Here is an 11,628-nt window from a genome sequence, read left to right as displayed (position 1 = left end):
GCAAAACTAAAACCTGGTACAAAAAGGTGGCCATTTATTTGTTACAGGTGGCCATCCACAACTCATTTGTGCTCTATAAAAAAAACAGAGGCAGAGACACATACCTGGATTTCCAGGAGAAAATTATTGAAGGCCTCATTTTTGATGTTCAGGACACCCGAGAATGCCCCCAGTCTGAGGATGTCACGCGACTGACTGAAAGACACTTCGTCAGTCGGATTCCCCCAACAGCAACCAGAAGCAACCCCCAGAAAAAGTGCCGCGTCTGCAGAAAAGACGGGCACCGCAAAGATTCCCGATATTTCTGTCCCTCATGTCCCTCGCAACCAGGCCTGTGCATTGAGCCATGTTTTAAAAAATACCACACTGTTCTGAATTATTAGATTTTAGTTAATTTGTTGAAAATATATTTGCCCTACATTACGTTTTTATTTTTCCCCTGATTTTACTCCAAGGGTGAGGGAGGGAATGGGTGGGGGGTGGATGTCATGTTTGATGTTTTCTAAAGTTCATCTGCTGGAGAGCTCCATTTGCATTAACCTGAAATTTCTTATTTTAGAAAACCCCAAAAAATAAATTCCCATTATACCCCTAGATGAATATTTTGGGATCTCTGCTTCGAGAGCAGATATTTTGGAAGTGTTATAGAAACTCTGTTGAGTTTTGTAAAACCAGCTTTGAAAAAAAGCGATTTGTGAAATAATCTTCTTCTATCGTCCGCCCTCCTACATCTCTATGTGATAAATAAGGCCCACATATTTGGTATCCCCATGCACGGGAGAAGTGGCAGAATGTGAACGGAGATTAATTTTGACCGTGGTCTATACCGTGTGTGAAAAATGCTGGTATAAACTGACGCATTTGCTAAAAAATTGCTAATTTTATTTTGATCCATCTTATTCAAGAAACTTTCAGAAGAAAACGGGACTGTCTAAAAATATGATAAACCCCTTGAAGGAAACCTTGTGGGGTCTACTTGTGTGAATGAAGTCATTTATGGGGTGTTTCTAATGTTTCAGCAGCATTAGGCCCCCCAGAAAACAGTATGCTGCTATAAAATCAAGTGCAGAATTCCTGGACCGAAAAGGCCAAAAAGCCTCCTTTTATGCCAAGCCCTGGCACATGCCCGTGAATAAAGCACACATATTTGGTATCCCCATGCACGGGAGAAGTGGAAGAATGTGAAATGCGATGAATTTTGTCCGTGGTCCATTTTGTGTGTGAAAAAGCTAGCATAAACTGGCGCAATTGTTAAAAAAAAAAGGTAATTTTATTTTGTTCCATCTTATTCAAGAAACTTTCAGAAGAAAACTGGACTGTCTAAAAATATGATAAACCCCTTGAAGGAAACCTTGTGGGGTCTACTTGTGTGAATTAAGTCATTTATGGGGTGATTCTAATGTTTCAGCAGCATTACACCCCCCAGAAAACAGTATGCTGCTATAAAATCAAATGCAAAATTCCTGGACCAAAAAGCCTCCTTTTATGCCAAGCCCTGGCACATGCCCGCACAGCGAATAAGGCACACATATTTGGTATCCCCATGCACGGGAGAAGTGGAAGAACGTGAAAGGAGATGAATTTTGGCCGTGGTCTATACCGTGTGTGAAAAATACTAGCCTAAACTGACGCATTTGCTAAAAAAGTGCTGATTTTATTTTGTTCCATCTTATTCAAGAAACTTTCAGAAGAAAACTGGACTTGCTAAAAATATGATAAACCCCTTGAAGGAAACCTTGTGGGGTCTACTTGTGTGAATGAAGTAATTTATGGGGTGATTCTAATGTTTCAGCAGCATTAGGCCCCCCAGAAAACAGTATGCGGCTCTAAAATCAAATGCAAAATTCCTGGACCGAAAAGGCCAAAAAGCCTCCTTTTATGCCAAGCCCTGGCACATGCCCGCACAGTGAATAAGGCACACATATTTGGTATCCCCATGCACGGGAGAAGTGGAAGAACGTGAAAGGAGATGAATTTTGTCCGTGGTCTATACCGTGTGTGAAAAATACTAGCCTAAACTGACGCATTTGCTAAAAAAGTGCTGATTTTATTTTGTTCCATCTTATTCAAGAAACTTTCAGAAGATAACTGGACTTGCTAAAAATATGATAAACCCCTTGAAGGAAACCTTGTGGGGTCTACTTGTGTGAATGAAGTCATTTATGGGGTGTTTCTAATGTTTCAGCAGCATTAGGCCCCCCAGAAAACAGTATGCGGCTCTAAAATCAAATGCAAAATTCCTGGACCGAAAATGCCAAAAAGCCTCCTTTTATGCCAAGCCCTGGCACATGCCCGCACAGCGAATAAGGCACACATATTTGGTATCCCCATGCACGGGAGAAGTGGAAGAACGTGAAAGGAGATGAATTTTGGCCGTGGTCTATACCGTGTGTGAAAAATACTAGCCTAAACTGACGCATTTGCTAAAAAAGTGCTGATTTTATTTTGTTCCATCTTATTCAAGAAACTTTCAGAAGAAAACTGGACTTGCTAAAAATATGATAAACCCCTTGAAGGAAACCTTGTGGGGTCTACTTGTGCGAATGAAGTCATTTATGGGGTGATTCTAATGTTTCAGCAGCATTACACCCCCCAGAAAACAGTATGCGGCTATAAAATCAAATGCAAAATTCCTGGACCGAAAAGGCCAAAAAGCCTCCTTTTATGCCAAGCCCTGGCACATGCCCGCACAGTGAATAAGGCTCACATATTTGGTATCCCCATGCACGGGAGAAGTGGAAGAATGTGAAAGGAGATGAATTTTGTCCGTGGTCTATACCGTGTGTGAAAAATACTAGCCTAAACTGACGCATTTGCTAAAAAAGTGCTGATTTTATTTTGTTCCATCTTATTCAAGAAACTTTCAGAAGATAACTGGACTTGCTAAAAATATGATAAACCCCTTGAAGGAAACCTTGTGGGGTCTACTTGTGTGAATGAAGTCATTTATGGGGTGTTTCTAATGTTTCAGCAGCATTAGGCCCCCCAGAAAACAGTATGCGGCTCTAAAATCAAATGCAAAATTCCTGGACCGAAAATGCCAAAAAGCCTCCTTTTATGCCAAGCCCTGGCACATGCCCGCACAGCGAATAAGGCACACATATTTGGTATCCCCATGCACGGGAGAAGTGGAAGAACGTGAAAGGAGATGAATTTTGGCCGTGGTCTATACCGTGTGTGAAAAATACTAGCCTAAACTGACGCATTTGCTAAAAAAGTGCTGATTTTATTTTGTTCCATCTTATTCAAGAAACTTTCAGAAGAAAACTGGACTTGCTAAAAATATGATAAACCCCTTGAAGGAAACCTTGTGGGGTCTACTTGTGCGAATGAAGTCATTTATGGGGTGATTCTAATGTTTCAGCAGCATTACACCCCCCAGAAAACAGTATGCGGCTATAAAATCAAATGCAAAATTCCTGGACCGAAAAGGCCAAAAAGCCTCCTTTTATGCCAAGCCCTGGCACATGCCCGCACAGTGAATAAGGCTCACATATTTGGTATCCCCATGCACGGGAGAAGTGGAAGAATGTGAAAGGAGATTAATTTTGGCCGTGGTTCATACCGTGTGTGAAAAATGCTAGCATAAACTGACGCAATTGCTAAATTCTTGCATTTTTTTCCAATTTTGCCCACTTTAGTGAAAAAAAAAAAAATGATATATACTGACAAATGCCACTAAAACAAAGCCCTATCTGTCCTTTAAAAAGAGTGTAAAATTCAAAGATGAACTTTATTCACCTGCTGAGTTATAGTCATGTAAAGAAGCGCATAGCAAAATTGTGAAATTTGCTCTGGTCATTTAGCTGTAAAACAGCCTAGTCCTTAACCGGTTAACAATGCTTTGAGAGAGGAGGGATTACCACCATCAGCAGACACGTGTTATTTGAAATTATTGCTAAAACCCGGAAAGGACCCCCTATTGCCAGGGTCATATAGGACCATTTCGCTTATTAATGTAGACGCCAAGCTCCTTTCTAAAATTATCGCTGATAGGTTATCGAATATAATGCCACACCTCATAGCCCCAGAACAAGTAGGCTTTATTAAAGGTAGGTCGGCGGTCACTAACATTAGGATGGTTCTTGCAGTGTTAGACAGGGTACAGCATAGTCCATTTCCTAAGGAACATTCGGCGTTACCTTTACTAGATGCAGAGAAAGCTTTTGACAATGTCCGATGGAAATGGTTGGATGCTGTCCTGGATAGGAAATAACTGGGGCTTTCAGGATTTTATTACACCACATTTACAAGGACCCTAAGGCTAGAATTTCCACACCGGGCTTTCTATCTCAACCATTCCGTCTGTGCAAAGGCACTAGGCAGGGATGTCCGCTGTCGCCTCTATTGTTCAATCTGGCTTTGGAGCCTCTGGCGCGCTATTTGGCGTCATCCAATTTGTATACGGGTATAATGGTAGGGAAAATGGAGGTCAAGGAAACTTTATTTGCAGATGACATACTTTTATTTCTCTCAAACCCCCTTAAGGATTATCCGCGTATTTTTCAGGCATTGAATGACTTTGGGAACTATTCAGGTTACAAAGTTAACACGTTAAAATGTCAGTTATTGGACACAGGATTCCGCATTTAGGCAGTCCCTAGCCACCCTGGATGTTGAGATTGCAAAATCAAATATAACTTATCTGGGTATTAAGGTGGGTCGGGCACCTAACTCCCTATATGTTTTAAACTATCCTCCTCTGATTCATGATATCCAAGCGGATCTTTTGAGATGGCACAGCTTACCTCTATCATTCATGGGAAGATGTTGCTTGGTCAAAATGTCGGGGTTTGCGAAACTACTCTATCCACTCCAGACTATCCCTCTTCTGGTTAAACACTCGGATATTAATATACTCAATTCATCCTTTACCAAATTTATTTGGGAGGGAAAGAAACTGAGAATAGCGCTCACGAAACTCATGATGCTGAAGGCTGAGGGATGGGTTAATTTTCCCAACATGCGGGGGTATAACCTGGCGTGTTTGAGCAGACACCTGCTAGATTGGAAACATGACACAGGGTTTCACTCTAACACTAGATTGGAGAGACATCTAGCAGAACCTTGGGATCTCATGGCTCTGGTGCACACAACATTTGCTTTCCTCCCGAGGACCGTCAAGAAGTCATCTCTGTTACGAGATACCATCATTGCCTGGAAAATATTGTGCAAACATTATAATCTTCCAAACCGTATCTCAAAACATATGCCCTTATGGCAGCACCCGGAGTTTGAAGCGGGAAGATCTAACAAACTATTGTCAAACTGGAGGGAGAAAGGGATAGCAACTTTGGGGGATATGTTTCATGCACAGGATAAGAGGTGGTTGACCCTGCAGGAGCTCCAGACTAAATACAACTTTGTACGGCATCAGCATTTACAATATTTGCAAATAGTAACTCACTGCAAAAATAAACTTGCGGATATAGCGGATGAGGTCCCTTCTAACTTGTTTGACTCATGGTTCTCGGACAATCACAGATGCTCCATTTCCCAAATATATAGTACTCTCAGACCATTACTACTGAAGATGTCCCCTGAACAGGCCTTTGGGAGATGGGAAAAACTGTTTAGCTTGCCAGGTATTGAAAAGCATATTGAAATGGGGTTGGTGGACTTCAGGGCACATATTCATAACGAGAATTGGAGGGAAACCTAATTGAAGATTATACATCAAGCAATATATGCATTCACTCTGGCCCCTTCCGTCTCACAACCAGATAGGAAAACATCCTGCCCTAGGAGGAATACCCCAAAGACGGACATGTATCATGGCCTTTGGGCATGCGCACATATTCAGCCATTCTGGAGGGAGATAACATCCTTATTGCAGCAGGTGGGCAGGTTCAATGGGATTGTGGGGCCAATGGAGGTCTTATTTCATGTACGACATGATGGAGAATTGGAAGAGGCGGAAGTGACACATCTTTCCCCCATGGCTCATGTCACACTGATAGTGGCGAAGAGATGCGTACTCCAGAACTGGCTGGTAGCAGATGTACCAACCCAGAATATGGTTGTCCAGGGGTTGCGGAAACTGTTCTATCTAGATCGCATTAGCATACTACAAAATAAGGACACGCGGGGTAAGAAATTCTTTGAGAAACTGAAGCTCTTTCTCACAAATCATTTCACTAGTGCAGAACGAAGGGACATCATAGGCCCATTCACAGGATCGCCTTGGTACTTGATTGAGGACCTCAAGGGCACTTTAGGGGCACTGAAGGTATCAAGCAAATAATGCTTATATCTCCTATTTTATTTTTATAATTTTTTTTCCCATGTCATTAACTAGTTGCTTGGGCAGGGGAACTGTTCCACGAAGCTCCAGTTTTCGTTGGTTAGATAGTTAAATGATTTTATGTAATCCTGTTTACAGGGATACCCAACAATTGCGATAACAGGATATATAGGCCGGCGGAGATGGCGGCTGGATAGTTGTCTCCCTGACCTACCATCCATGATTGAGCCTACTTTGTTAGGATGTATTTATTATCACCTGCAATTGGTATTCTTGTCTCCTTTTTTTTGTATTTTTGTATTATTGTATTAATGCACTGTATTATTGTATGATCATATGATCTTGGCTGTATTTTCGAAAAAATCCAATAAAAATATGTTATAAAAAAAAAAAAAATCCAGTTTTATAACTTCACTTATATCACAAGCCACTTAAACCACCAAGCTCAGGCAGAGCCAGACCAAGCTCAGGCAAGTTGGCAAAGATATCTAAAGAAAAACAAATAGATAATAACATTAAAATGAATACCAAATTTTATTATAAATATATTAATGCCAGAAAGATCTGATAATATTGGCCCTCCTAAAGATGAGCATTGGAATATAATTGTGGAGGACAAAGAGAGGGATCAGATATTGACTACCGGGATATAAATGAATGGTCTGTCTTCCCCAAATGAATGACACCAGAGACTTAGTATGGGTATAAAAGTGGGGAAAGGCTACAGCTTTATTAAAGCATGGAGGAAAAAACCTTGACCGCAGCTAACACCGGAAGATCTTGATCTTGTTGAGTATACCGTCACCTCGCTTGCCCCGCCACCGTTGCCGCGGTGGGCACGTCTTAGTTGGTACGGCAGGTGACTGTTCTCCCATAGTCCCTAGCCTGAACGGACAAGGCCCCTCCACACCGCCAGCTGTCACTAAAAACAAGGAAATAAAGGGAAAGGATGAGTAATATAAAAGTTACACATATAACAGTCAATGGCACACCTGCCAACACGTCCAGATAGATAAAACAACATAACCGACTTTAAACAGAAGAACAGTGCAATATCAATTTCCAAAGAAAAACAAGCGAGGAAATAACCAAATGTTAGGGTGGGCGGGCAGGAGGGTTCTTTCCAAGGGGCAGAGGGGAGTCAAAGAGGAAGTGATTCCCCTGGATAACAAACTTTATATGGTAGGGAGGGGCCACCCATCCCTGATAAAACCCACCCTACCTAGGAACCCAGACTGCTGGGTAAATCCCTTAAGGAAACATACCCGATAGTCACCAGCCCCCAAGTTTAAACAGTATGGTGGCTGTGAGACAACCAGGATATAAATGAATGGTCTGTCTTCCCCAAATGATGGACACCAGAGACTTAGTGTGGGTATAAAAGTGGGGGGTAGGCCACAGCTTTATTAAAGCATGGAGGAAAAAACCTTGTCCGCAGCTAATACCGGAAGATCTTGATCTTGTTGAATATACCGTCACCTCGCGTGCCCCCCCACCGCTGCCGCGGTGGGCACGTCTTAGTTGGTACGGCAGGTGACTGTTCTCCCATAGTCCCTTGCCTGAACGGACAAGGCCCCTCCACACCGCCACAGGAGTGAGGTGTATCCTTATACCGAGCTCCTACTCCCACCAGCCAAAAGAAAAAGCGCCCTATCAATTGCATCCTGCAGACCTGATAAGAAAATGTCCAGCCCTATGTCATTCTAATGAACACCATCTTGCAGCATCAAACCCTTGTTATCCCCTTCCAATAGGCGATGACGTATGATCACCCCTCCTCTGGACCTAACATGTCGAGACACTCGCATGTTGACCATACGTCTCGCCTTTCAATGGCCGAATGGTTGCGAGCATCATTCCACAGAACCCTAGGTACTATCTCTGACCACACTATTAACAACTTCGGAGAAAATGTGGCAAAACGGTCAAAATCAGCCCTTATGACAGAAATGAGTTCCACCACCTTAACAACATAGGTCATTCCCTCCAGCATGCACGACCACGACTGCCGGTCCGTGCGTAACTTTGCTCAAGGCGACCACTTCAGAGAGAACCTGGAGCCATTTAAGACCCCTAAAACATTTCCAAGCTACATCCGCTTGATGGAAGCCGAGACTGGTACCCCCGGGCCGATAAGAAGCTCGCTGTGCAGCCCAATAAATGTAGGATTGGCCCAACAGCCACACCAAAGGCCTCTTGAAACATATAAAGAAAGAAAAACTGAAATAATTAACAAACCAACAAATGCGGGTGAACATAACGGCGGAAAACGTCCGACTTCCAACGCCCCAATCTTTTAACATCTGCCTCAGACATGCCCCCAGCCTTTGGGGGGTGCTATCTCCGTGGACCAAGAAATACAAAGTATGGAAGCACGGCCCGTAAAAAGCAAAAGATAGGACATGTTCTATCATTTGCGGTACACTCTACGGCCCGGACACCTTCCCGTAAATAAACGGGAAGGTGTCCGCGGACAATAGAAGTGAATGGGTCCGTAATTACGGAAGTTTTTTTACGGTCGTGTGCATGGGGCCTTAGGGCTTGTTTTCTGTATTTTTTGCATTTTAAAATAACGCCGCTTACCATGCAGTATAAAAAACATAATAAATTTACTAGCTGGATCAGTACAATTACGGCGATACAAAATGAATACAGGTTTTTTTATGCACAATGAAAACACTTTTATAAAAAAACAAAAAAACAAAAGTATTTATTTTTGTGTTGCCATATTCTAAAAGCAATAAAATTTTTATTTTTCTGTCGACATAGCTGTATGATGGCTTAATTTATTGCGGGGCGACTTCTTGTCTTCATTGGTACCATTTTGAAGTACCTACGACTATTTGTTGGCTTTTTATTTAGTTTTTTGGAAGGCCCAATCAGCAGTAAACGGCTCTTTTTTTTTCTTTTTCTTTTTTTGTCATAGTAAAGCATTTTGTAAGCGGAAAAAATGGGTTTTATTATTTTTTGTTATAAATTATATTGATCTATTAATCTTTTTTTTTACATTTTTGTAGTCCTACTATCCGATTGTTGGATCGTTTTTTATAAAACACCTCAATACTTCTGTATTGCAGTGTATTATGCCTGTCAGTTTAAAGCCAGGATCGCAGAGTTTTGATGCACTTTTTGGTGCAGTTATTGAGGGAAGCCAGAAGCTGATCCAAGTGCAAAGAAAGGTATAAAGAAAAGACTGATGAACCTCCTTTCTTTTATGTCCACTCCTGTATGTGTGATCCTGGCCTTAAACTGACAGGCATCCTATTAGGCCCTGCCTTTTTTAGGCCTCCAGCTACCATGGAAGCCATCGGTACCTGACGATCACGTTGAAGGGGTGTACTGGGATGATAGAAGGAGCCCCTTCCCTCTTAAACCGTTTGGATGCCACAATTGGCCTATTGACAGCGGTATCTAAGGCGGGATTCACACGACCGGGTCGGGTCCGAGCCCGAGTGCCGGCCGGTAAAATCGGCCATTCTGCCCGGCCGGTTTGCATAAAGTTATGCATCCGTGCCGGGCCGGGCAGATCCGGACAGTGACATCAGCGGCAACTCCTGAAGGGGAATCCCCATGTGTTCGGGGATTCCGCTTCAGGAGTTTCCCCTGATGTCACTGCCCAGATATGGACAGAGACATCAAGCGCTCTGTCCAGGAGCGGAATCCCCGAACACACGGGGATTCCGCTCCTTCAAGGAGCTAAAGTGCGGCTAGCACATAGCAGAGCGGGGAGATACCTCCCCGCTCTGCTATAGTGGCGTCGCTACAGTAGTAGCAGCCGCAGCTGCTGCTGCAGCTGCTAGCGGCGCCATCAAAGGTGTCGCCGGGCCAGGGCGCTTTTAAAACAAACAGGAGAAGGGAGCCAGCGCAGCGCTCCCTTCCACCTGCTGTACACCCCGGCCCTGCCACACCGTGTACAGCGATGCCATTCGTCAGAATGGCATCAACTCCTCCTCCTCACATGCACTCTGCGCTGTGAGGAGGAGGAGATAGAGCGCAAGAGCCGGAAAACCCGGCCGTCACTCGGGACACATCCCGGTGATGGCCGGGTATTACCCGGCCCCATAGACTTCTATGGGAGCCGGGCGGCCGGGTACCCGGGCGAAAATAGAGCATGTCCTATTTTTTGACTGGCGGTTTTCCCGGCCGTCAAAAAATCGGTCGTGTGAATAGCCCCGTTAGGGGTCTATTATTTCTAATGCAGCCGGGTGCTGGCCGATTTATAAACGGCCGGTACCCGGCCGGGAAACCCTGCCGTGTGAATGAGGCCTTAGGGATTAAACAGCCGGGATCGGAGGTTTCTCCAATTCCGACAGGAACCACCGCTCTAAACAGCACAGGACGCATGCTGGGATTAGGGCACAGCGTGATGACATAAAGTCTCCTCAAGACTGCCATAAGAACTTGTATTGACAGGCTTTAAGGGGTTAAGAGGTGATAAAAGATTTCTAGACTGTAAGTTTAGGAGGATAGATAGATAGATAGATAGATAGATAGATAGATAGATAGATAGATAGATAGATAGATAGATAGATAGATAGATAGATAGATAGATAGATAGATAGATAGATAGATAGTATATAGCAGTATCAGGCTGGATTCACACGAACGTGGCGTTTTTGCGGACGCAAAAACGCGGCGTTTTGCGCGCGCAAAAATCACTTGCCAGCTCCGTGTGTCATCCGTGTATGATGCGCGGCTGCATGATTTTCGCGCAGCCGGCATCATAGAGATGAGGCTTGTCGACGCCCGTCACTGTCCAAGGTGCTGAAAGAGCTAAATCTTTCATCACCCTCGACAGTGAATGCCGAACACAACAGCGAAAAACCTGTAAAAAAAAAAGATAAAGTTCCTACTTACCGAGAACTTCCCGGCCGTTGCCTTGGTGACGCGTCCTTGGTGACGCGCCTCTCTTGACATCGGGCCCCACCTCCCTGGTTGACGCGGCAGTCCAAGTGACCGCTGCAGCCTGTGATTGGCTGCAGCCTGTGCTTGGCCTGTGATTGGCTGGAGCTGTCACTTGAACTGAAGTGTCATCCCGGGAGGTCGGACTGCAGGAAGGAGACAGGAATAATCAGTAAGTTAGAACTTCGGTTTTTTTTACAGGTTCATGTATTTTGGGATCGCAAGTCACTGTCCATGGTGCTGAAACAGTTTAACTCTTTCATCACCATGCACAGTGAATGTCTCCCGATTTCGATTTTTTTTGCCGGGTTCGGACAAAACGAGTTTGGCCGAACCCGGTGAAGTTAGCTTCGGTTGTCCGGGTTCGCTCCTCGCAAAGACACTCCGTTTGGATGCTTGGAAACAGAAAAGCACGTGGTGCTTTTCTGTTTCCATTCATCCTTTTGACAGCTCTTGCGCGAATCACGCAGTTCGCACGGAAG

This window comes from Rhinoderma darwinii, chromosome 6, assembly GCF_050947455.1.
Source record: "Rhinoderma darwinii isolate aRhiDar2 chromosome 6, aRhiDar2.hap1, whole genome shotgun sequence".
Classification (NCBI taxonomy): domain Eukaryota; kingdom Metazoa; phylum Chordata; class Amphibia; order Anura; family Rhinodermatidae; genus Rhinoderma; species Rhinoderma darwinii.
This window is presented reverse-complemented; position numbering follows the sequence as displayed.